We start from the raw sequence: 27,027 nt of genomic DNA, 5'->3' as shown, positions 1-27,027 counted from the left end.
TTTTGGCCTTTACCATTTTGCCTCATCCTGTAAATAATAAAACTGTCATGCAAGTTTGTTTGAGGAGCCAGGGTATTGCCAACAACGGATATCGAAATATTTTCGGCAGAGCTGATGTATAGCAGGTCTTTTGCCCCACGATGCCCGAGGACGATCATCCTGTGCAAGCAACAACCATTGTTGGGAGCCACCGTGTACAAGAGCCCTAGACTTTTGCTGGAAACACTGCTATGGACGGTCGACTCACTGCCAGTGGTTAAGCCGCTACAATCACTGGAACGGTGCTGCTTAACTTGCTGTCATATTTTTAGTGGGGACTAATGTGGTTCAAGAAGCACGGAGATGTGTACAACATGGAATCTTTTCGGAGATGGAATTTCAAGTGGCTTTGGTGATTCCACCACAAAGTAGGCACTACAGACTTTGCTACAATGTACACCAGACCCAGGTGAAACGAAATCACTTACATAGGCGCAAAAGCTGTGTAGGTTTATTGATTTGAGCATGGCAGAAGAGGATGAAGTCATCAAATTGTTAAAAGATCGCAGAAGATATCTACCATTTCTTAATAAGTCTCACGAGTCAGGAGACATCATCCAGCACTGCCGTTCCTTTTCAGTCACTGGATATTCGCCGCACCACAACAATATTGCAACGTTTGTCTAGTGTAAACATTGTAGCCAGCATTGGCAGCCTTTTCGTCATGCTGGTAGGGTCATGCACATTCCTGACTGTTACCGGCTGGAAGATGTATGGGCCGACGTCGTTTTAACTTTGAGTGCTCACTTCTGGAAAGGAGCTTTTCATCCTTTGATGAAAAGCCTCAGCTTGTTGCCGTCTGCAGAACAACAAAAGACCGAATCGACTTTGAGCAGTTTTGTCACCATCCTGAGTGTTTCAGATGCTCTGGCGATGTCTACGATGAGCACTCCACTGTCAGTGAGCAAAAAGGCCTCGTCTGCTACAGTTGTGGTCTTCCGGGACAAATTTCTCTTTTCTGCCACCATCGTTGTGAAGCAGCACGATGTGAGCAACAGTAGCCCATACGGCACCTCTCCACCACTCGCAATTTTCGCTGCGAGGCTCGCTGGCCATGCTGCGAGGCTCACTGGCTCTTCCAAAGAGCAGCCATAATAGCCGTGATTCGACCAGCTTCAGACTGCAGTCTTGCAAAGCCTACTGGAGGCCACTGATGTTCACCCGCACCATGGCATCAGTTACAGCCGCTAGGACACTATCATGTGCAGACAACAGAGGTTAGGCTCCAAGACAAACGCCGTTTAGCATACCTCTTACCGACAGCCTCAAATAGAACTCGCTTCGCTTGTGTTTATGGTATGAAACAAAGTGGAAGTGTTAACCAATGGTATTCCATGAATGGCCCTGGTTGATGTTGGTGCAACATTTTCTGTGATAAGCCTTGATTTCAAATAGGTGACCGATAAAATGCACAAAGGCTTATGGGTACGTCGTGTGCTCCCACCGCTTCCAGTTCAAGATAGCTCCTGCCCTTCTGTACACCGGCAGCTTCCACGTGCATGTGTGCGTGTTCTTTGTTTATCACAGAGTGCTTACCTTTCAGGGAAGCCCCTAATAGGATTGATCATTTTTATTCATTGAATGCGCGATGCATGAGCGTTTTTTGTTGGTGGAAGCAGGTAAACAACACTCACACGTACGCGAAAGCCGACAGGTGTATGGGATGCCAGGAGAGCTCTTGAACCAGAAATGGCGAGACTCCGCGGGAGCAGACAATGTACCCATGAGCCTTCGTGCTTTTTACCGGTCACCTGTTGTCTTGAGGTGATGTTTAAATGGGACAAGATGACAACTTTTTTTGCTGTCACTGGCTAGTCTGTGTCTGTTCAATCGATGTCTTCTTTGGTAGCCAAATGTTTAGGCCAGAGTTCACTGTGCTCCCGCATTTTATGCATGTTATTTTGTTCTTGACTTGAAACAGTCTCGCGTGACAGTTGACTGACTGCAAAAACAGCGAAATTTAACTGGATGGCGCTCCACCATCCACTTTTGTTTAAGACGTGGCTACCACACATTCCACGTTTGGATGGCACAATCATGCCTCCACGGTTGCTACATTTGTTTTTGGTCTTCGCATCAGCCGCCGAGGGTGGTCTTGAAGCTGTCATAGAACCACTCTTGTTTTCAGCCTTTGTGTGAAAGCTGCCACGGCTGACCTTGAAGCTGTCCGAGCCAGTTTCTAAACTGTGGAAAAAACATTTTGGTATCTTATTCTGTTATTTTTGTTAAACTAGGGTTAACCCCAAGGCGGACAGTTAACTACTGCAATGAACTTCGCTACTGCCACCTAGCCTGAAACCCCTAGAATTCTCTAAACGCGCTGCCACTCCGGTTGCTTTTTCTCATGGAAGCTGTGAGTTCTTTCTGTTATCCTTGCCGGTAAACACCTCTGAATTTCAAGGTGGGATTAGCCAATACATTTCAACATCAATTTAGCATCACCCATTGATGGGCGTGCTACCATAATATTCGCGTCCTCAACTTCTCTCATCAACAGTGGTTTCCGTCAATTCTAGACACCTGGATCTTCTGTTTAATACACATGGGAGCTGCGCTGTATAGAGGAGTGCACTTGAAAGAAGTCTGAGAAGCAAACTTATTGCCCGGCCGTTTTCAGTGGCTGCTTAATGGACGCTTTTTCTTTGGGTGCATTTTAATGCAGTTCAGCCCATTTTGTAAAAACAGAACTTTGAACTTTACAAGTGCCTTCTTTTTTTTTCAACTTTTCGAGCTAGACGAACTTGTATTAGTTTTCATGCTTATATCTTGATGAAATTTTGCCCACATGGGATCCTTCAAGGCAGGAGCACTACCTTTATCTCTATAAAACCTCAGTATTGCTTAGATATTGATACAAATTTCAAGTAGCATTTCCTGGGGTCGGAACAGTCTCAGGATACTACTTATGTAGCTCCGGTAGAAAGTTTTGTGTGCGGTTTCTGCTTAGTAGCGAAAAGGGAAAATGCCTGAATTACATGCCTTAGTGCCACAGGAAAACTAGGCAACACACATCAAATGTAATTATATATTTGAAATCGGTATTAGACATTTGAGACTGGCACAAAAAATTGTTACCAACCAGAGCTTCATTCTGCTAGGTTATATATATCACAAAATGTCTCCAGCCAGCAAATCCCTTTAATGCTGTATCATTAAGCTTTCCCTAAGTGTTTTTAATGCTTCAGGCATCACCAAGATGGACTTGGAGGCAAAAGCACTATGTGCATGCAATTTTAAATTCGTGTCTGAGGATTTCTGTAACACATTGCCTTTAGCTGCCCGGACCTTTGATTTTTTTTCAGTTGTGGAGGTGGATGATAGCCAAGCTGGTGCCTTGAAAAAATGCCCTTCACAAGATGGAACAGACGTTAGAGCAGAGGCTGCTCCTCACACCTGCTCCTGCCACGCACAGTCGAGCAACACTGGGTAGGTTTGAAGGCAATGCTTGCAATTCTGTTACTTGTAGAGCACAAATGCTGCAGATCCCAGGCTCAAAAAAGGAGCTTATTTTGTTCAATTCATTGAGAGATATGGTGCAGGAAATCTTGTCAAGGGTTTTTCTGTAGAATTAGAGTGGCAGTTGCCTGCGGAATACAGGAAGATCCTATGTACAACCAAATACAGATATAACTAATCCCAACCAAGATTTTTACAGGACAAAATAAAAAAAACTGATTTTTTCTGCATATAAAAGTTTCTATCAAAATGTCTGCAAAGTGACCTCTTGGAGCAAAGAACAAGAAAAAGGGAAAACCATGAGTCGTACTTTTATAAATGTCATTAACACCTCAGAAAGAAGTAATGAAAAATTAGTTCCACTTTTAAGCCTCTGAACCTTTCTTACAACACTGACAGTGCTATTATAGAGCAGTCACTTCCAACCTTCTGCACAGGGGCACCTCACATGTAATGACATTGCACCAGTTCTATTTCTAACTGCCCTAAGACTGCCCATATTTTAAAAATTGAGATGCTAGGTTTTGCTGAGGCATGTGTGTCATAAATGTATGAGGATGATAAGATTGCTACTCGCAAGTGCGGGATCAATGTACCGTATAATGCAGAATAAAGGTCGGCCCTCTTACCTTGTAGCCGAAAAATGCAAAAAGAATAATTAGGTACCAACCATTGTTTTATTGAGACTATAACTTGTTTCATCTCAGATTACTCATTTAAAACCGCTTCTGGCTCGCTGTCGCCCACACAGCAGGTTGTCCTCGGTGCAGTCCAGGGAATTGCTTATGCAGCACTTTTTCAACATGCGCAATACGATGTCATCGTGAAGCGAGCGCAAAGCAAGGGACAATCGTGTGCAGATCGAAGCGACAGCCAGTCTGTGCAGGCGGTCAGCAAACATCTTGGGGTATCCATTCGTAGAGACATCGCAAAACGGTAGCGGACAAAATTTGCCCCTTTGTACAGCAGCCCAGGTGCACAGAGCAGCGCCCATGAAACGAGGCCTTCCGGGCGTTGCATACCGAGAGCTGCCCCTTAAGCTAACGCCGCTAGCAAAACTTCTTTTGCTGATACCGAACTGGCGCAAGGCGGACACGTCATTGGCCTTGGAAAACCCCCAACTTTTTTTTAAATGCTGCTGTAACCTGGCACCAAGTGCCTAAACTTATTTTGAGCAAGAAGAAAATTGCACGCACACATTCGCCGACAGCGAGAGAAGCAACAAAACAAAGATGGCGTCGCGTCCGATTGATGGTGGTGGCGATGGTGCCTTTGGGGTTTGGATGGGCTCGATGGGCTGTCCGGTCGCCAGATGACAACTGCCAGTGACTGCAATATAGGTCGAGGGGTGACATTTCGGCAAATGTTTCTGTAAACAATCTCGACCTATATTCCGCATTATACGGTAAGCTGTTTAGGAACTGTCTCCACCAAGGGTGTGGTATTGGTGCCTTCAAGTGGAGAAAGTTTTATCTGTGTGGAAACCTAGACGAGTTTGTCATCGCTCCTTATCTAGTACACTTTACAATGCTATATTTAGCTATCAAAAGGACCCTGCAGAACCCAGTAATTTCATAAAAACTGCAGAAATGTTCCACTATGTTTTCCATTTTTGACTTATCGCGAACTCCTCCCCATTGGAGGGAGCTGTAGGTTGTTGGGCTAGTCCTTCCAAATAGATAACGTCCCACAACGAAGAAAATATAACTAAAATGGCAGTGCTTAGTTAAAGAAGTGAGTGATCAACAAATTTGGATGGTGCTGAGGTGGTCGGTTGCACCATTAAAGTCATCTGGAAAGCTGAAGGTTCAAAAGCAGTTATTTGGAGGAATGAAAACGGGCTGCCAGCGCTCTGTATTCCGAAATCTTCAGTGCATTGTGGGCTACTGTTCTCACGGTCTCAACAGTGGCATCCGTAGAATCTAGTCCGGTCCTTCCTGGCTCGTTGGCTCATCGTGGGCCCGTGCTCCCATAGTTCAGGACAAGGGTTTATGTTAGACTCACCCAGTCCTGCTAAAATGACAGAAGCTGTCCACATGATACTGATAACACAAATCAGGATTACAAGGTGTGATGTTATTGCCAGGATTTTTGGACATTCATGGTGTCGCGAGATCTTGATGTAAGATGAACCATGGGTGAAATGCGTCAAACGGTTTGTTACACAAAATTCAAGGAACGGTCGAAAGACAGTCTCACAGTTCCTTGTGGAAAGGCACAGACTTGGTGGATGATGGCAGCGACGACCAAGAGCAGGCAGCATCAGTGCGGCACAACAGCAGCAGCCGGCGACAGCAACGCTTCAGCCGTGCTTCAGCCGTGCCTCACATGCAGACACGGAGGACTGTGTCGATGCCCTATTCGCAAAGGCTGTACTTGATAAGTGGCAGTGGCATCGGCCTTGAGCACTGGCAGTCTGTTCGACTGCTGCAGTGTTCTTGTCCCTCGAATTGGGCGTCCGACAGGGACCGGAATTTCAACGACCCATGTCTTCTTTCTCCTCTTCCGTGCCTTCCCCTATGTGCTGTGTTTCATCTTCATCTCCACCTTCATCTTTCTCTTCTTCCTTTGGTTGTCTTTTTTTTATCTGTCGCCGCTGCTGTCTCTTGTCTTCGGCGCCATGCCCACCTGTTTATTACACTACCCCCACACAAGAAAGTTGCATGAGCGGGAACGCACACTGAAAAAAAGGGAAGAATAAGCATAGAACTATACCTGAGAAGGCAAAAAAAGAGACACACACACAGTTACACTAAACACTATTACATTACAGTCATTAGGAAGTATAGGAACTAAAATGTTCAAGTCAGTGCAATAAAAACTAAAGTTCATCCACATATGGAAGAAACAGCAGATAAGTTTGTGTATCTTCATATAGCGGTCGTTAAATAGTGAATAAACAGATGAGAGCATACGAGGCCAGGGTGAGAAAAGTTTGCGTTCTTCCTTCCTTCTGTACTTCCAATGGAGCTGAAAAGGAAGCTTGAGACGTCACGAACTCATCCGTAACCTGTCTGTCTTTTTGGTACTGTGGGTTCCCCGGATACATACATTTTTGGCCATAATAAAATTTCTGTAGTTCGGGGCAGTTCTTTGGTTCTTCTGCATCTGGTTTCCTCTGGCATCAGAGCGATTGGTTACCGAATGGCCTGAAACTTCTAACCAGGCGTCTTTTAGCTGTCCGTTATCATGGAATCGGGCTTTCCTTCAAATGTCTTTCAATTTTTGGTACCCGTGGTCAAGCAAGGCCTCTTCTCTTTCTTGGGCTTGTGTTTGCGCTTGTGCATTTTTCTCACCTCTGGAGAAAGTTTGGGCCCCCTCTGGGCCCCTTTTGATTCCAGCTCATAGTACTCATTTCTGGTATCTTCATTTTCTTTGTAAGCACTGAAAGGCGACATTTCGGATTGGGTGCTGGGTGCGCCTAGACCTTCAGCTTCTTTCACCATGATATCCGATGGAACTGAGCCACCAACAAGCAGCAACTGCTTTCAGCAAGCTGTGCTTCAATGTTTTGAGGTGTTATTTTGCTTCGGAACTCCTAACTCTGTTTTCTGTTCTTAAACGATCCTCATTGGGCATTATTCAGCTCTCCAGTCGGAAGTCACTTGGAAAGGCTCTGTGGGATGCGCTCCCAATGACGTCCCATCTGGGTAGATGAAGCCACCTTGTTCTTAGGCCAAGACCCTCTGCGTTGTTACATCATGCCTTAGCGTCGGTAACTAAAGGTGCCTATGCCTCCCTTGTCTTAAACAAGTTCTCCAGGCCTCCTAACTGCTTCTTCAGCTCTTCAAGCTCCTTTTCGTGAGCACCCCTTGATGGCTGCCCTTCAGCCACCTTGCTCTATGCTTCTAATTTTTCTCCTGCTTCACGCTGCTCTTTCAATATGGCACCCTCGCTGTCAACCCACTAGTGAAGTTCCAAACTTCAATCCTGATTCAATTCCGTCAGCAATAAATTTTACCAATTTCTTGATCCCCATGTCGCTTTCCACTCTTAGATCTGCTGTCATTGCTCAGGTCCAACTCTTCTAATTGTTAACACAGAATCCTGCCATCTGGTCATGGACGCCAAATGAGATGTTATCAGCAGGATCCTTGGACCTTCATCATGTCGCGAGATCTTCAAGTGAGATGGACCATGGGTGAAATGCGTCAAACGGTTTATGTCACTTGAAATTAAAGGAAGGGTAGAAAAAAAGTCTCACAGTTCTTTGCGGAAAGGCACAGACTTGGTGGGTGATGGCAGCGGTGACCGAGAGCAGGCAGCATAACTGTGGCAGAACAGCAGCAGCTGGCAACAGCAACGGTGCTGCAGCCATGTCTGACGTGCAGACACGGAGGACTGGGTTGATGCCCCATCCCCATTTACGCAGGCTGTACTTGATGAGTGGCGGTGGCTTCAGCCCTGAGCACTGGCAGTTCATGCGACTGCCGCAGTGTTCTTGTGAGTGGAATTCCGATGGCCGATTTTTTTTTCTTGTGTTCCGTGCTTTCCCCTATGTGTTGTGTGCCATCTTCTTCATCTTAATCTCCAGCTTCTTCCTCTTCTTCCTTTATTCCGTTTTTTTATCTGTCACCGCTGCGGTCTCTTGTCTTCGGTGCCATGCCCACCTGTTTCATTACACAAGGCTTGCAAACCCATGCCATGAAGAGTGCCGAGGCGTTCACGCCTCTGTGTCAGCTTGCCCGCAGGGGCGCCTTGTCTATTCAAGGTGACGGTAGTGGCGACACCGCGGACCCCGAGCCCATGTGGGTTGGACCCACCCACGCCCTTGGCTGTGCGTGGCTTTGCCGTGTCCGGGGAAAAGGGCATCCTGGTGGTTGAGCCAAAGCCAGGGTTGTTTTGGACCTTTATGGCCCCCTGGCAGAGGCAACACACCACTTCGGCCCCCGCTTCCCGTAGACGGTGCCCCCAGTCTGACCCGACCTGGGGGAAATCAGCCAGTCGCCTTTTCCTGTCCTCCTCTCCATTCTTTTGCTTTCCTATTGTCCTTCCTAACCCTGTCCTGTCATCTTCTCTTTTCTTCATTTCTACGTTTTCCCCAGGCGGCGAGGGTTAACCCTGTGCGAAGGCTTCAACCTAGATCCCGAGCATAGGGTTATAGTGGCAACGTACAGTTAGCGTGCGCTGCAAAGCCACGTTCCCTTGTTGGGCTCCGTGGTGGGTGACTGGCCTTGCCACCGAATTCATTCCATAGTTTATGGCTTCCTTCTCCATTCCATCCAAACGAACTGATCGGCCTCCGAAACGAGGCCGCACCGAAGAAATTTTCAAACCGATTTCTAACCTCGCCTTCAACAACCCTGACAACTTCCCACGCTTCCTAGTGATGCAGTCAGCTGATAAAGAAACTCCCGTTACCAGCAAATCTGTATTTTTGGTTGCAAAATTTATTGAAGGTTTGATAGGAAAAAACTATGAAGCGAAAAAGCTCAGTTCTGGAGACCTGATGATCGAAGTCAAGAGTAGAGAGCAGTCCAACACTCTTTTGAAGCAAACCAAGCTAGCCGACCTTGAGATCACAGTAACTCCCCACCGTACCCTTAACAGCTGCCAGGGTGTCATCTCCGAATCAGAACTGATCAACGAAACAGACTTTGACCTGCTCGAAGGTTTGCGCGAGCAGGGGGTAACCGCTGTGCGACGCATCACCATTAGACGGGACGGAAACGAAATTAAGACGAAGCACATAATACTGACCTTTGATCGATGCACTTTGCCAGAGTACGTAAACGCAGGGTTTCTGCGCTGTAAGACCAGAGTATACATACCAAACCCGCGACGTTGTTTCATCTGCCAGAGGTATGGGCACGGCAGCAATTCGTGCCGAGGAAAACAAACGTGTGCAAAGTGCTCTGAGCAGGACCATTATGCTGACGACTGCAAAAGCACACAACTAAAGTGCAGCAACTGTGGAGGACCCCATGGAGCATACTCTCGCTCTTGCCAGGAGTTTAAGAAAGAAAAAGAAATCATCAACCTAAAAGTGACGCAAAATCTTTCATTTCCAGAAGCCCGTAAGCGTTACGCTCTGCTTCCTTCAGGGAGCTACGCCAGCGCTGCCCGCCGGGGGGTGGGGCGGCGTCTGGTTTCTGCGGCCACTCAGTATAGTGAAACTGACTTAGTGGCGCACACACCCCTCGAGGTGCTGCCCCTGGCAGGCCAAACAACTCGTGCATCGCCAGCAGTGCCCGCAGGCGTTGCACCTGACCAGAATTGCTCTGGGAGTGGCGTTGCTGTCGCTCCTCGACAGACCCCGACCGCCGAAACTGCGGTGGCAATGGATGTGGGTACAGGAGGCGCCTCTTTTGCAGCCATGTCCAACACATCAAAAAAGGTGGTGGCTGAATCTTCTGCCATCCCATCAAACGCGTTGCGGGATGGGCGTCGTAAAACCTCCCTCCCGTCAATGCCCCAAAACCCGGACGAGGACATGGATGTCACGCCATCCCGGCCTGCATCGCAGTCATCTAAAGACCAGCGCGGTAGTTTTGGCCGCGGCAAAAAATCACAAGCTCCCCGAGTCATTGGCCCTGATTCGGGCTCAGTGACATAGGGATCTCCATCTAAACAAAATGTATGCTCAGCACCTTTCTTCTAACCTTTTATGGCAGTTCAAAGCATTATCCAATGGAACTGTAGGGGATTAATTAGAAACCTCGATGATGTCTACGAAATCCTTAATAAGTACCATCCAAATATCCTATGCCTACAAGAAACACACTTAAAACCTACACAAACCAACTTTCTCAAACAATACTCGGTATTCAGGAGAGACAGGGACTGCTACACTCACTCCTCTGGTGGTGTAGCGATTGTCTTGCAAAAGTCTGTCCCCTGCTCACCTCTTCAGTTGCTCACTGCCCTCGAAGCTGTGGCAGTCCGAGCAATCCTCTTTAATAGGTTAATAACAGTTTGCTCTTTATACGTTCCCCCGGATTACCGTCTATCGAGCTCAGAATTCGAGTCCCTCATAGATGAGCTCCCGGAACCCTTCTTATTGGTAGGCGACTTTAATGCTCACAGTGAACTCTGGGGGTCTCAACGGACAGATGCCCGGGCCGCTTGCTAGAAAAGTTTTTATTTTCTTCCGGAGCTTGTCTACTCAATAAAAAACAGCCGACATACTACAACACTACACACAACACATACTCACACATAGACCTGGCAATCGGCTCTTCTGTCCTCTTTCCATCTGTTGAATGGGGAGTTGACAATAATCCTTATGGGAGCGACCACTTCCCAGTCATCCTGAAAAGCATTGACAAAATCCCTAACAGCTTCAACTCCTATAAAAGGTTTAGGGAATCTGCTGCAGATTGGCTGAAATTTAAACAACTATCTCAGCTTTCATACACATCTTTAAGCCATTTGGGCATTGATGAAGCCTGTGAACTGATTACGGCCCATATACTTCATGCCGCTGAGTGCTCAATTCCACAAACATCTGGTGCCACACCTAACGCTAGGAGGCCGTGGTGGAATGACGAGTGTCGGCATGCACGGAAGGCGCAAAATAAGGCATGGGGTGTCCTCCGCAGGTATCCCACTTCTGAAAACCTAATTTCCTTCAAACGCGCGAAAGCACAAGGAAGGCGCATTCGCCAGCAAGCCAAAAGGGAGAGCTGGCGCTCTTTTGTGACTTCTATCAATTCATACACAGATACAGGCAAGGTATGGAATAGAATTAAAAAGCTTAATGGACATAAAACACACAGCCTACCCTTGATTAGCAGTGTGGGCGACACCCTGGAGGACCAGGCCAACGCACTTGCAAAACACTTTCAATATATTTCGAGTTCTACTCACTACACGAATACTTTTTTACGACACAAATCATCCATGGAGAAAAAACCGATTAGAGATAACAGAACATCCGATGAACCATACAACTCGGATTTTTCTTCAACAGAGCTTTTGGTTGCCCTAGGAACATGTAAGGCTTCAGCACCGGGGGCAGATAGGATATCCTATGCAATGATACAACATCTGCACACAGAAACTCTCCAAACACTTTTGCACTTTTTCAATAAAATTTGGGCGGCAGGATACTTTCCGAGAGCTTGGAGAGAAGCTGTTGTAGTTGCCGTACTGAAAGAAGGGAAAGATGCCTCACTACCTGCCAGTTACCGACCAATAGCTTTAACAAGTTGCTTGGGAAAGCTTTTTGAAAAAATGGTAAATAAGAGGCTAATGTATTTTCTTGAATATAATGGCATCCTGGACAGTTGTCAGGCGGGTTTTCGATCAGGTCGAAGCACAACTGACCAGCTGGTAGCCTTCGAGTCATATGTCAAAGATGCTTTCATCCACAAACAGCACTGTCTTTCTGTTTTCTTTGACATAGAAAAAGCATATGACACAACTTGGCGCCACGGCATACTGCTTGATCTCAAGGCTTTCGGTGTGTCTGGGCGTATGTTAAACACTATTGAAAGTTATTTGTCACAGCGAATGTTTAAGGTAAGAATAGGGACAGTTGTATCCAGAACGTACATACAAGAAAATGGTGTTCCCCAAGGTGGAGTATTAAGCTGTACTCTATTTGTAGTTAAAATGAATTCGCTTGGAAAATCCTTGCCACCCACAATCTCCTACTCACTGTATGTTGATGATGTTCATATTAGCTTTAGGTCTTCCAACCTGTCCATCTGTGAAAGGCAAATACAGTTAGGTGTAAACAGGCTCCGGAAATGGACAGAGGAAAATGGTTTTAAACTGAATCCTCAGAAAAGTACATGTGTTTTATTCACAAGACAGCGTGGAATCCATCCGGAACCTGACATTACGCTGAACGGAGAACGGATTCCCGTCAAAAAAGAACACAAGTTTTTAGGTGTTATACTTGACGAAAAGCTAACATTCATACGGCACATAAAAACACTCAAACAGAAATGCCTAAACACCATAAACATTTTAAAAGTTTTGTCGCATCAGTCTTACGGTGCTGATAAAGATTGCCTTTTACGCCTCTTTATCAGTTTAGTTAGGTCCCGTATAGACTACGGAAGCGTAACATACGGGTCTGCATCTAAAACTGCCCTAAAAATGTTGGACCCAGTGCTACATTTGGGCCTTCGCCTTGCCTCGGGAGCCTTCAGGACAAGTCCAATTCAAAGTCTCTATGTAGAATGTGACCACTGGTGCCTAGAGCACCAGCGTGCTTATACAGCACTGCTCTATGCTACTAGGACAATGTCTGTGAAGAATCACCCGTGCAGTTCATTTCTGAATGACGTCTCATCTGCCCATTTGTATTTAGCGCGCTCTTCGATCCTTGCCCCTTTATCCTTACGTGTCAAAGGCCTTGCAGAGGAAATAGGGGTGTCTTTCGATGAGGGCATGAAGACTTCCATCGCCGACGAAGTCCCGCCTTGGGAAATGTCAACGATTCGTTGTGACACATCCTTTAAACGCATTGATAAGCGCCGTGCACCTCGTGAGCTGATCTCCCAGCATTTTTTACAACTACAACACACATATCCATACACCTCATTTTACACGGATGCCTCGAAGTGTGCTTCCGCTGTGTCGTGTGCTGCACATGGCCCGGATTTCGCCAGCACGAGGACCTTGAACAAAAATACCAGTATCTTTACAGCAGAAGCTTATTATATATAAATCACAGTGGAGCACATTACACAGAACAAAATACAAGAATCAGTTATCTACACAGACTCCTTAAGTGTCGTTACGGCACTAGGTTCCTTTAAACCTACAAAAAATGTTGTCCTCAATCACCTTTTTAAAGCTCTCGTGACTGCTCATAAATTACAACTAAAAATACTTGTTTGCTGGATCCCTGGACACAGTGGCATTCTAGGCAATGAAATTGCCGACCAGAACGCCACTTTGGCGGCCCTCCATAGTGGTGTTGACGTCGCGGAAATCCCTTACCTCGATCTGAAGCCAGTGATCCGAAGGGGAATCCGTAAACGCTGGCAGGACACGTGGGACACACACACAGAAAACAAGCTCCACTCAATAAAACCCCACCTAGGAAGATACACAACAGAAAAACAAAACAGATTCATTGAAGTATCGATTTGCAGACTACGCATCGGCCACACTTACGCTACGCACGCATATCTTTTAAATGGCACACCCCCACCGGTTTGTGATAAGTGTGGGGACCGGCTCTCCGTCCTCCATGTATTAATTGAGTGCGCATCCTGCAATGAGGCCAGAAAACGGCATTTCCCTAAAATCTATACTTTCAACATTCCGCTACACCCGTCACTGTTCTTAGGAGATGAACCTATGTTCACAAACAAGTCCCTTTTAAGTTATCTTGCAGATGTCAAGTTTTTAAAGCTCATTTCGTACAGTGCGTGACCTCAGAGCCTACAAGCATTGAGCAAAGCCTTCATGTTTTCATTGTTCGCACGAGGGGCCCGCTGCCGTAGCGTGCTCTTCGGCTCGAGCTACAGTCGCGTTCCATTCACAATCCCTTTCATCCGCCATTATGAACATCTCCATTTTTTAGTCTATGGGCCCTCTACACCCATATATACAGTATTTTAGGATATATCATACTCATTTCATACATATTTTAAGCTCAAACCTGACTATTGACGGACCACTTAACATAGTTTGGCGCTCTTTGGTCCTAGTTACCCTTGCGCCAATAAACACAAACATACATACATACATCTGTGTCAGCTTCCGTGACGAGGGCTCAAAGATGGGCAATGTTCATACGATCTGTGCAAACCTATACACGATGGCAACCGCAACAACCCTTGTGCTGTCTCCGCTCTTTGTGCGATGATGGTGCATCACCTTGTCCAACAGAGCACTGACAGCGTGGCATGGCAATGCCATACCAGAAGCCAACTAGACAAGTATGGAGGATCTACATGACTTTTTTATGTGGGCTGGCCCATATACGTTTCAAAGACAATTGTACTTGGTTAGTTATGTGCGTGCAGTCAGGCTACTGGGTTTGGTTAGTTTCAGTCTTTAAGTGCTTATTGGTCATGTTAGCTTTTTGTGCTTGTGTCTCGTATTGTGAATGAATGATTAATGAGTTTCATGTGCCAGCTGATGTCCCTTCTTTCTGCTTGGGTCAGGTGACACTGACTGGCAGCCAATAACCACTAATCACTTTTGGGGTCTGCATATTAATGCCTTAATAAGCTGCCTTCACAATTTCCACTAGCATGGGTAGCCAGCAACCAGATTACAATTTTTTTTGCTATAATAATTAACTGGAATTTTTACTAGTCGCATGTGTTCCAATGCTCTATTTTGTATGAGGTATCTTTTGTCAGATCAATATAATAAAGCGATGTTCCTCTTATTTATTGAGATCCGAAAAGGCTCAGTAGAAGAGTGCACTGATACATTTTTATTGCACTTATACCCTCTTGTACATCATAGGTATGCGGAGTGATCGTTAGAGTACAATTTAATGTCAACACTAAACTTGATTACTCGAAAACGTTTTTTAAGTTCTGGAGACTGGACTTCCAATACATAATAGGGTGGCAGTAAATTTGTTGGAAGAGATATATTTATACCCAACCACCCGCTAAAGCAGTTTTTTGAAATTGTCTGTGAGGAAATTATAGTAAAGATGGTATGGAAAAAACTTACTTTGCAGACATTTTAGTCATTTGCAGTCATTTAGTCATTTGCTCATCTGGCATCTGAGGGTGTTTGCAATAGCAATGTAGAATAGTTGCCAGGCAAGAAGCAAAAACGCCCGCATGTATGAGATTTCGATGCACGTTAAGATCCCCAGGTGGTCAAAATTAATCCGGAGCCCTCCACTATGGCGCAACTCATCACCTGCGCTGCATCGGTGTGTTAAACCCTTCAATCAATGTAATGATTGGGCAGAAAACTGATTGGTGAAGTCGTGCAGTCACCACTTGGATTGTTGCTAGCAAAAGTTTTTTGTATTTTGACTAGTGTTGTGTTTTGTTCTCTTCACTCAGGAGCTTCTTCAATGGCAGCAAAGAAAGCAAGTTACAAGGCCACATTTATTCTTACTTGTCCTGTCGACAATGCAACGACGACCAGACTGCTCACCTAAAAGTATGTGCCAGCAAGAAGCCTAATGTCTGTACTGTTTGCCAAAAAGCCTTCCGTAAAAAACATGACCTAAACATCCACATGAGAGTGCACACTGGCGAGAGGCCCTACCTTTGTACCATCTGTCAAAAGAGCTTTGCTCAAAGAGGTCACCTGTTTATTCATAAAAGATTGCACTCTGGCAAAATGCCCTACATGTGTAGCATATGTCAAAAAAGCTTTACTCAAAAAGCCCACTTGGTTTCTCATGAACGGCTGCACTCTGGAGAGAGGCCTTACGTCTGTAACATTTGTCACAAGGGGTTTACTAGAAAGCACAATTTGGTTGTTCATGAAAGATTGCACTCTGGCGAGAGCCCCTATGTGTGTAGCACCTGTCAAAAAAGGTTTACTGGTAGAACCCACTTGGTTAGACATGGAAGATTGCACTCAGGTGAAAGCCCCGTGTGTAGCACCTGTGAAAAAAGCTGTACTTGTAGGGGCAACCTGGTTACTCATAAAAGATTGCACTCTGGTGTCCTGCCCTATGTGTGTGGCACCTGTCAGAAGAGGTTTACTCAAAAGGCGCATCTGGTTAGTCATGAAAGATTGCACTCTGGCGAGAGGCCTTACTTGTGTCGCTTCTGTCAGAAGAGCTTTAACAAAAAAGGCCTTTTGGTTGGTCATGAAAGGTTGCACACTGATGAGAGGCCCTACGTATGTGGTGCCTGTGACAAGAGCTTTACTCGAAGAGACAGCCTGGTTAGGCATGAAAGATTGCACTCTGGCAATTGCCCCTATACTTGTAGCATCTGTCAGGAAAACTTCATGAAAAAAAGTCACCTGGTTACTCATGAAAGAGTGCACTTTGGCGAGAGGCCTTACGTCTGAAGCATTTGTCAGAAGAGCTTTACTCATGAAGCCAGGCTGGTTAGACATGAACGGTTGCACTCTGGCAAATGTGCCTACGTGTGTAGCACTTGTCAGAGGAGCTTTACGAAGAAGAGCAACCTAGTTGCTCATGAGAGAGTGCACTGTGGTGAGAAGCCTTACATGTGTAGCATTTGTCAGAAAAGCTTTACTCAGAGAGCCAGCCTAGTAGGCATGAGCGGTTGCACTTAAGTGAGAAACCTGTCATCAGCAATGCTGGACAGAAAACCTTTGTTGGAAAACACAACTTGATTGGGCATGAGCAATCCCATGCTAGTAAAATCCCTATCTCTGTGATGTCTGTTGGAAAAGGTTTTACTTTGGGATGAACGCCAGTGAATCCTAAGACATTGTATAGTGAAAAGCTGCCGGTCAGTTATAAGGTCTGTCCGGAAGTGCACTTTGCCCTGGGATATTGCTCTTCAGAAACATTCCACGTGTGCCACATTTGTCAAAACAGCTTTTTCTTTTTTTTTGCACAGCTTGTTAATCATCAAAGACTGCAGGCTGCTAAGGGCCTCATGTTTCATGTGTCTGCCAGAAAACCTTTCTTCACAATCTTTTGTTAAACGTGAAACTGCATTTGTCCTGCTCATAATCTATCAAAAAGTGTTTGCCAGAAAGTGATTGGTAAATAAAGATAGACTGTGCAATTGCATAAAAAAACTGACAATGCGTGCTGGCACACAGATTGCACTCTTACAAACAATGCACACTGCTATGAAACCAGTGCTTTTTTCACAAATGATTTACTCAAATGCCTACCCTAGCCATACTTGACCTTGAACAATGATGGTCTTTGTGGTATCGCCTCAAAGTGCTATGCTTACAAACTGGGCAAGCCTATCATGAAAGACTACACTCCAGCAGCAGACTTTAGGTCTGTGTCATTAGTTAAAAAAGCAGAGCTACTAAAGCTATAACTAAGTGGGAACAATTACAGACACTCGTAAAATGCCTTCTGTAGGCAAAATCTGCAAGACCGCAAAAATTCATAAACCTGAAATCCAAGCCACCTTTTTACATTAAAAGAAGGTTGGTTAAAAGGTGAAGCTTTCTCCTATGCAACCTGAGCTAAAGTCAAAGTTCAAAAACAATCTTGCACCCCTCAGTCTAACGAAAACAATGGTTAAACGCGAAGCTTGCCCGTGGTGGATTCATTGGTTGGCCAATCCCACACTGCAAGTATGTGCTACTCTGGAGGTACGCACCGCTTTTGTAGAATAGGCACGGCAACTCTTGGGTGTGCACTCCGTAGGCCTAGAGTTTCGGTTTGGGGTGTACGGCGGGAATCGGAACCTGCTGCCTGGCGTTCCCTTCGACCATGTCGAAGTGGAGCAATCGAATAGATGCTGGCTTCATAATGCGATGGATCCACCCGCTTCGAGTCCGGCCACGGAAAAGGTGTTTTTTTTTTAATTCACCCACGATCAATCATAGTCATTGTCAGAACAAGTTGGCTTTCTTCCAGTGTGTATTGGCACACAACGGCATTGTTGAAGACTCTAAAGCATTGGTTTAAAATCCAAACTGTTTCGACTGTGTCAACTGTTGTAATTAGGTAGACGCCAGCTTCGTAACACAAAGAACTTGGGTTTGTCTGCAACTGTAGGAAGCATTTTTTTTGTTTCCGAAGACGGTTATTATCATCATCGTTATGTGCCCTTCCATAGTGTAAAATGGGCTTTCCTGCAGTGTTTTTGCATTGAACACCACCAGTGAACCAGTGAGGCATAGAAAATTTCGCTTAAAAATACTTATTCATAGAAGAGTGGACATGAGTGAAAAGCTGCCTGCAGCAGTTGCCTGAAAAGGGTATACATAAAGTATATATATGGAAGGTTGGGTGAGTTGCTGGGCTTGAATGTTAAAGTGGCACAGCACAAAGGGTAGGGATAGAGAAAGAAATTGCAGAATGGGTTCCAACAGCACCCATCCTGTACTCCATCCGTTTGCACAGTACCGTTTTAGTAAGTAAAACTGGTCAAGCATGAAAATACACTAATTGAATGTTCGAACATGTACGATGAAAAAAGGCAAGTATTTTAATCGGCATTTTTCTATGTGAACTGCAGTGCTCATCTGTTCAGTGTTAGTCTTCACAATGCTCTTTCTGAAGGCGACAAACAGGCATGTGCAAATGGGGATTTTACCTTTTCAAGCAAAAGTTCAAATAGTTCCAAAAACGTTCGCCAACGATTACGATACTCCCTATATGAGTGCAACACAAACTGCAGTCTTCTCAGCAACGGCACATAGCTGCCCATTTGGCATTGCACACCTCTGGATTCTGGCATTGGTGGTACTGAGCATCGGCGCAGGTAGCCCTTCGTCTCGGAAAGTCATCGTGTCATCACGAACGCGCAATGTTGCACGCTACTCTGACGTTATTTCGTAGCTTGTCGCCACCACGGAGGCACGTTTCGATGCCACTCTCTGCATACTGCCCTCCCCATTACACTTTTCCCTTCTTTCCTCCCTGCTTTCCAACTCACTCTATCTTTGGTTTCCTTTTCATTCTTGCGATTGCAGCACGGTAAATTTGTGAGAAACGACATGAAATTACAGGAGCAGCGCTTAAGAGCTGCACTCTAAGAAGTGGCTAGCTGCAGCCGTGAACACTGCATTGGTAAAAATGTAATATGCAGATGCACAATAGTACAACTTTATCGATAGAAGAGAAGCAATTCCTACACCGGCCAGTTAGAGTCGCGAAAAAGTCAATTGGAGGGATTTTCAGCAGTATCTTGTTCCTATGCACAGAATCAATGTCATTGTAAGAGATGGTGCCACAAATATGCCAGCAACAAGGTTTCCACATGCCGGTGCACAAAGCAGATGTGCAAAAGAAACATACTGTAGAGCGGTATATGTTTATTCACTGCAGCAACCACATACAGTTATCCTTTTTTATTGATTGCTGATGCACTTTCACGAGCCAATGGCTCCACAGTGTGTACATAGAAACTTTCGTATGCCAGTGTCATCCTCGTTCCCATCCTTTTTTTTGCCTTGGTCTGTGTGGCGCTTGCTGAAGATGCACAGCCGACCTTAATGCTAGCTGGTATGGTATTTACTCTCATGCTATTCTGTTCAAACGTGTTTGCATAATAAATGGACTTCTCATGCTGGTCATCAAAATGTTGTTTTTTCCTCACTTCTTAATGAATACACCACTTGTTTCTACAAGAAAAATGCCCTCAAAACGTTTATATAATGGTATGTGTGCTGCCGATTTCCACAGTTAGCTGTCATGTCATAAACCGCGCTGCCACAGATTGCGGGCACTACCCCAGTTATCTCCTTGTATGTTCCCATCACCAGCATAGTGGACTTTCGAACTGCATAAGTTGACTGGCAACCGAGACAAAGCAGAGCTGTGGGAATTGCCGTAGTGCACTATCTGTGAATAATAAAGTTTCCATCTGCCTAGCCATATTAAAGATACCTAGTAGTGTCTGCAAAATGTAAAATTTTTGTCGCTGATTTTATAATGCTTTGATCATGTCATTGGTAGTCAGGGCATGCACGCATGACTTTGTTGAGGCCATTTTTGGGAGCCATGTACACCCGTCCTAATTTTTTACCAATATCATGGGAGCGTCGACCGTTCCATCATCAGCGCCGTAGGAAGGAGCGATACGACGAACTCGGCAAGAGTAACCGCATGCGCATTAGGCAAAGGCCGCTGCTGTCGTCTTCTGCTAGGCTGTTTTAAGAACAGACAGCCACCCCCGTTTTTTTATTCGCTTATCACACTGCCCTCCAACCCGCCGTTAAAGGGGCGAAAAGGGCAAGTGAAAGCGAGTGGTAACAGCAGTACGGGGTGACTGTCTGCTATTGGAACAGCCTAGCAGACGACGGCAGCAAGCGGCCTTCGCTTAGTGCGCATGCGGTTACTCTCGTCGAATTTGTCGTATCACCCCATCATACGGCGCTGGTCGACGGAACGGTCGATGCTCCCGTGATGTTGGTAAAAAATTGGGCAGGTGTACAGCACATGTAAGAGGCAATACAGATATACTAAAACAGTAAAGACAGGCATGAAAATGCACGTGAAATCAGTTTTTGCAGCAAAGGAGCCTAGACTTTTACATTACTGTCATACACTTACAACTTACACCACAGTCACGCTGTTCTGTACTGTGCGTGGATGTCAGACATCCCAGCGGCATCAAAAATCGGTAAGTCATTTATTTGGTATGTCAGCAGCGCGAAGTTTAACAGTGCTTTAAGGCGAACGTTCAAAGCGTCCGAGAGCTGTCAGGTTTGCCCATAAATTCCATTCTCAACCCGCTAAGGCGGCGTGCCAGCCTATGCATGCTTTGTCCTCACAGGGGTTGCCTGTGAGGCTACGTTTCGCTGTGCCAGCCGGACGCCCGACTTTTTACCAATTGATGTTTGTTTTCTTAAATCTGGCCAGGTTGCCGTCATTGCCTTTGCTTTCGATGTAAAGAATCTACTCGTCCAGGTGTCACTACGCCGTTGTGGGCTGCAACAACAATCAGCGTAAGCGCAAAGTGCTCATTCAACAAACGTCTGAAGTGCACCACGACAAAAGAAGTGTCTGCAAGTGCGGAGTCTATTCGCTGCACAAATTTCCTGCATCCCTTGAGTGCCACCGTGAATAAGTCGTCACGCCCAATCGGAAAGATTTTGAACCTAGCAAATTTGCGAGGGCAAGTACGTACGGTCGTGGGCTGATTATGGAAGCGCTGTTTATTCACCCTCATGCTGAATCCTTATCGCACATTTCTGTGCTCTGGAGGCATGCTCTATTCGTTTTATTGGCGGGAAGCCAACAAAAATCAACCCGGCAAATATATGCTGCAGCACGGGTACGCGAAAAAGGCGAGCCGGAAGCGAAATAGCGTCGCGGTGGCAGTGCACGCCCGGTCGTGTCGATAATTAAATTGCTGTTGGCGGTTCGCACACGCCGCTGAAATGCAAAAGTTCTTTTGAGCAAGCAAACGGCCGTGAAATCTTAGTGTACCCAATACATGGCTCCTGTCTTTGTAACAGGAAATAGTGTTATGTGGCGGCAAGTATGTCCCCTGCGAATTCCTGCTGTGCACGCTCAGAAGTCGGTGTTTTGGTGCATTCAGCGAATGCCTCCGATCGCGCGGTGCTACTCTGATGCTGCTTTTTTATTCATTGCTCTGTAGGGGAATGCTGGTTAGATAAAGCAAACCTAACTGCACTTTATTTCATGAAGACGTTTTTGAATACAAGATGTTTGTGGCTCTTCGTTGCTTGCTTCATCTTCATGCTACTGCTTTACGCTTTGCTTCTGCTTGGGAATACTGGTTAGCTAAAACCGACGTAATTATGGTTTGTTAATTCATAGTAACAGCGCTAAAGTGAGACAAAGAAGAGGGCACAAACACAGCGGTGTGTTTGTGCCCTTTTCTTTTTGTCTCGTGTTGTTAGAGCTGTTAGTATGAATATGCACCAACTCACCCAATCTTCCGTTTTAGTTTGTTAATTTATCAAAGCATTTTTGAATACTAGACAATTGTGGCTCTTGTTAGTTTCATCTCGATGCTACTGCTCCCCACACGGGGCACCTTGAGTAATCTTTTGACGGTACTGGCAACACCGCAGACCCCGAGCCACCATACTCGCGCTGTAAGCAACTGTGGTAATGAGTTTCAAGGTGAAGGGCAGAAGCCACAAACGGTGGCCATTGGAGCAGTGGTCAAGCTCAGACGGTAATAGTGGTAATACCTCCCTGTCTGTTTACCATGCAGGGAGCTCCGGGACCTCTTCAGCTGTCAGGGTACTGCAGAAGGAAATGCCCCCATCTCCTACTTTTTCTATGCTTTATTGTTTTTTCAATATTCTCTAAACGCAATGATCAGCCCCTACCGAAGTTTTGTTTCCACCCCTTCCAACCATGGCGGTCTCAAAAATTGGCAACTAACCCCATTTCTTGGTAATTGAATCTCAGCCAGGCCTATTGCTTCACAGTCTGATTTCCAAGTTTCTAGAAAGTATTATCGGTGAATCCTACGCACCTAAGAAACAAAGAACTGGTGGGCTCTTGGTCAAAGTGAACAGTCAGCAGCAGGCCACTAAACTCCTGAACCAGATCCGAATTGCCAATTTTGACATTAAGGTCACGCTTCACCACAGCCTCAATGGCTCGCAGGGCGTGATCTCGGAGCCAGATCTAGCAGACGACACACAGGCTGAACTTCTTGAAGGCCGGAGAAGTCAGGGTGTGATGGCAGTCAGGTGCATCACCATAAAAGACGATAAGGTAGTACCCACTAGACATACCGTTCTGTTCTTCTGGACCACATCAACGCCGGTTTCATCTGGTGCTCTGTCCATCCCAAATCCGCGCCATTGTCTCAAGTGCCAGTGGTTTGGGCATGGTATCAAGTCGTGTCAGGGCCAAATAACCAGTGCCAAGTGTGCACAACATGACCACCCCACAGATAATTGTAACTCACAACAACTTCTCTGCATTAACCGTCACGGCCTGCACGGGGCCTATTCCAGGACTTGTGAAAGGCTCAAGCTAGAAAATAATGTGAGCGCGAAATGTTACATGCCTCCGCAAAACGCCAACTTTCAGTATTGCGACTGGTCACCATCCCCTTCATATTTTGCCATCATCATCATCATACCATTTTTCATGTTTCCTTACGTGCCATCATCATCATCGTGATTTGCTCTCTTTTGGCTACGGTACCACTCGCCGAATAAATGTCCGTCAACCCTCTGGGCATTGCCTCTCATGTGGTGAAGCATGCGTCTTGATCCTGTGCCCACCATCTCCAAGTGTACCGCTGGAGCTCCATTCGGGTCGTCGCTTAATGTGAGACGCCATGCCTATGACAGCAGAACCTGCCACTAGTGCGGGCTCAGCCGCCGTCCCATCTTACAATGTAACCAGCTGTCAGTGGGATCCATCAATGTTCGCTGGCCTTCGTGGTGAGGACGAGGAGTGGCTTGATACCTACACACGGGTCAGCGCCTTTGACAGGTGGGACAACCACGTGAAGCTTCAAAACGTCTCGTGGTCCCTGAATGAAGTGGCGAAGACATGGTTTCTGAACAATGAGCACTGTATCGCTGACTGGTCAGGCTTCGCCACGCAGCTACGCAAGACTTTTGGCTCTTATGTGTCTTGCTCCGACGGTTCAAAGAAAAAGCTCGAGAGCAGTCTAGAGCAGGCTCACGAGACTTGCACCTCGAATATCGAGAATGTCCTTGCGCTTTCCTGCCGCCTTAATCAAGACATGCGTTGACAGACCGGGTTTGTCACATTTTGAAGGGCATCAACCACTTTTGGTTCACGGCTCTCGCCCTTCAAAACCAGTCAATCGTCGCCGATGCGACTACGATTTGCCAATTAGGCTGAACTAACTACAGTCTATCCGCCTGCAGCAGGAAGCCATCACGCCGCAGGTCCCCAAAGGCGACAACCTGCGGGCGCTGATACGGGCTATCATCCGTGAAGAGCTCCGTGATTACGGTTTTTCTTGTGCTCCTGCCCATCCTCCACCTTCTACAACTGGCCTGAAGGAAATCATTAAAGAGGAGCTTGTCCCAATGCAAGGTCTTGCTCTTCCCCTGACGATTCCATTATACTCGGAGGTTGTGGGGCGACCACCTATGCCACTGGTGCCAGTTTTGGCTCAAGCTACGATCCACTGTGTGGCGGCCAAATCCTCCGGCGGTGGGTCCACGTTCTCCCTACCACGCTTGGCGGCCACTCCGACAGGACTGATCAGCTGTGGGCCGAATGGTTTGCTGCTACTGCGACATCCGCGGCCACATATCCCAGTTTTGTCGCCGCCGTCAACAGGACAAGCGACGTGGCTACAAACCATACAAGCGCAACAACCTGTGTTTTAGCTACGGCTACCACCAACAATACTTCGCCCAAACGCCATTCTTCCTTCCCACCTGTGTCAGGTGACTTCCCTCGCAAATCCCGAAATGAGCAACGCCGTTCACAATCATCTCACCGCCGAGCTTTGTCTGTGGAAACTTTATAGTTGTCATCATTGCTACGCCAATGACATCACCATCATCGGTGCCCGTATTTGCGTGAGCAGCTCTAGCTCAAGCTGCGTCTTCCTCTCACCGCCTTTTTGTAAATAGAATCACCACCGTGTGACCGGGACGTCGCGGCACTTGGTTTTTCCTCTCATTTTACAGTGTCACCTGTTCGACCAGGTCCTGCAGTTTTGGGGGACGAAACTGCGTCAGAAAGGAAAAATGTAAGACCCCCTGACCGGCCATGGGACACTTTGACTGCCGTCGTTGAGAGTATTCACGTTGAAGCTTTGGTAGACACGGGTGCCAGGCCAGCATATATATCATTCATGAAAATTTGTGCTCACGACTAAGGTGAGGACCCCTTACACGGGCAGATCTCTATGTGGTGCCAACGGAGATATGATCCGGCCTTTAGGATATTGTGTACAGCACGTGTATTCATTAACGACATTTGCCATCACATTCAGTTGGCGGTACTCTCTTCGTGCGTCCATCAAGTCATTCTAAGTTGGGACTCCTTACGTTCGGCATCTGCTATCACCTCCTGCGGTCAACCCTTGATTGATTTCGCAGATACAGAGCTCGCAAGTGTCGATCATGCGCCAGAGCTACGCTTGGTGACGACATCTGACTTTACACTGCATCCTGGCCAAGAAACTGTACTTCCCGTGTCCTCGGACCAAATTGTTGGCGGTGATACATTGATTGCTCCAACGGGAAAATTTTTGGTTAAAGGACTGGTGATACCACCGTGCGTTGTCCGTTTTTCTCGCGGATATATCACCTCGTATCTTGATTTGCTTATTGGTTCCGCACCATTTGGCGCACGGTGCCTACTCACAAAAGGCAGTCAGAAAAACAGGGCTCCGCAACATGACAAAAGAGACACCGTGTTTGACCCCACGTTTGACACTTACCGAAGCTCCTCTTCTGCCACCGGTTCTCCCTCCTTCCATTTGATCATAATTATCTTCCCGCGCAAAGTATTAATGGCCCCGTTGCCAGAGAAAAGTTACAGGCCCACGCCCGCATTAACAAAACCACGAGGTTAAACGTCCCTTGGGCCACGTTACGAAAAGGGCTGACTGAAATTTTATGCAGCAAGGTCGACTTCAAATAACTGTAGCAGGCTTTATGGCTACGTGTCGAGGTAACGTTGCCTGACGGCGGTATTCCTCGGAAGACACAGTTCGAGCCGATTCTGCTCCAACCACAAGAAACTGCAGCGCAAGGGTAGCGTTCAGTGGGAGAAACACGGGTCGCCGGTGGGCAGGAGACACGACAGCGACGACGGCTACATGCAGACAGATCTGTTCCTGAACTGCTCAGAAGTTCACACCGATGGGCTGGCAGTGGGTCACGGGGCGTCTTCACAAGCACGACAGCCTTAGCTCGGGAGCGGTTAAGCGCTGAATCATGAGCTAATTCTATGATCTACACACTCATAGACGTTGTTGTTTCACGTGTGTGCGCCTGATCGCCACTCTTACCCCAACACGATCACCAGCAGAACGCTCACTACAGTGACAATTTCCCCACCATAGTACCATAAATGCCTGTCCCAACACGGCGAACCCCATTAAAAGTTGTTTGGTTGAGGGCGCAACGTTATAAAGTTTTTTTTTTTTTTATAGCAATGTTGATGCTACTGTTGGCTTCAGAGCTGGAGTACTCTAGCCTTGCAGGCCATAGAGTTTCTTGCAGCGTCTCTGTCCTTCCAAAAACACAATTACAACTTCGTTAACGCAAAGATAAAATGGAGTGCGCTTCATGTCTGGCAATGCGGAATTACTGAGAGGTGTTCAGGTTGCTGCTCCCTGTAGAACTCACCATCTCCTGGGTTTTCTACAAGTTCAACAACGAAATCTACTTTTTTCAAGGTTGTCTGATCGGAGCTGTAGTGGCCTCCCCGTACTCTACAAAACTAGTGTGACTCCAGGAGCACTTCGCCTTCATGATGCGGGGGCCTGCGACCTTGTCAAGCTGCCTTTATGACAGCTTTTTCCGCGATCCTCCAGTATCATGTGTGCGTTATGTGATACGAATAAAGGCTTTATTATTATTATTTCTACGCAACTGGCAAATACACTCCGCTGATTGTTACTTCATTTCATTATTACTTTTCTTAGAGTTTCGTGGAGACGTATTTCTTGCTCCAGGCGGGGTTGTCATCAGTGGTGTTACCCGTTGCCATCAGTAGTGCTACATCCGATCATCTGTAAACATAATTAGTTCATTAATTAATCGCAATTAGGGTACAGGGCTACGATCGCCCCAAATAAACGAGGAGTGAGTGTCGTACGTTCCTTGGGGAACACTAAAAGTCGTTCCTCAGGAAACAGTATAATTAGCGCAGCGTAGTAGTTTTGCGTTGCCACGTATTGCGCCTGCGTCTTTATCACTGGCCAATTAACTCTCCCCGTGCGAGATTTTGTGAGGAGAAATTTGTAGCCAGCAGACGACACCGTGAACCACCCCAAACACCTCAGCTTGAAGCAGACGTCCGCATTAACATGGCCATCAAAAGACAACGGGACGTGGCTCCTCGCAGTGACAAATTTGTTCAAT

The 27,027-nt window shown here is 46.4% G+C and overlaps 1 long non-coding RNA gene across 4 annotated transcripts in view; it reads left to right on the top strand.

Annotated features, from left to right (window-relative positions):
- The window catches only part of LOC144158598 (uncharacterized), a 34,538-nt gene extending 18,245 nt beyond the window's left edge, over positions 1-16,293 (top strand). For all 4 annotated transcript variants that reach the window (XR_013320143.1, XR_013320140.1, XR_013320142.1 and 1 more), the window contains 2 exons: positions 3,342-3,465; positions 15,438-16,293. This is a non-coding gene — a long non-coding RNA (uncharacterized LOC144158598). The remainder of the gene's footprint in view (positions 1-3,341; positions 3,466-15,437) is intronic.
- Positions 16,294-27,027: the final 10,734 nt, after the last annotated feature.

This window comes from Haemaphysalis longicornis, unplaced genomic scaffold, assembly GCF_048455015.1.
Source record: "Haemaphysalis longicornis isolate Haplotype H1 unplaced genomic scaffold, Haemaphysalis longicornis Haplotype H1 scaffold_10, whole genome shotgun sequence".
Classification (NCBI taxonomy): domain Eukaryota; kingdom Metazoa; phylum Arthropoda; class Arachnida; order Ixodida; family Ixodidae; genus Haemaphysalis; species Haemaphysalis longicornis.
Note: the sequence above shows the minus strand (reverse complement) of the source record. Positions and strands in the feature narration are given on the sequence as shown.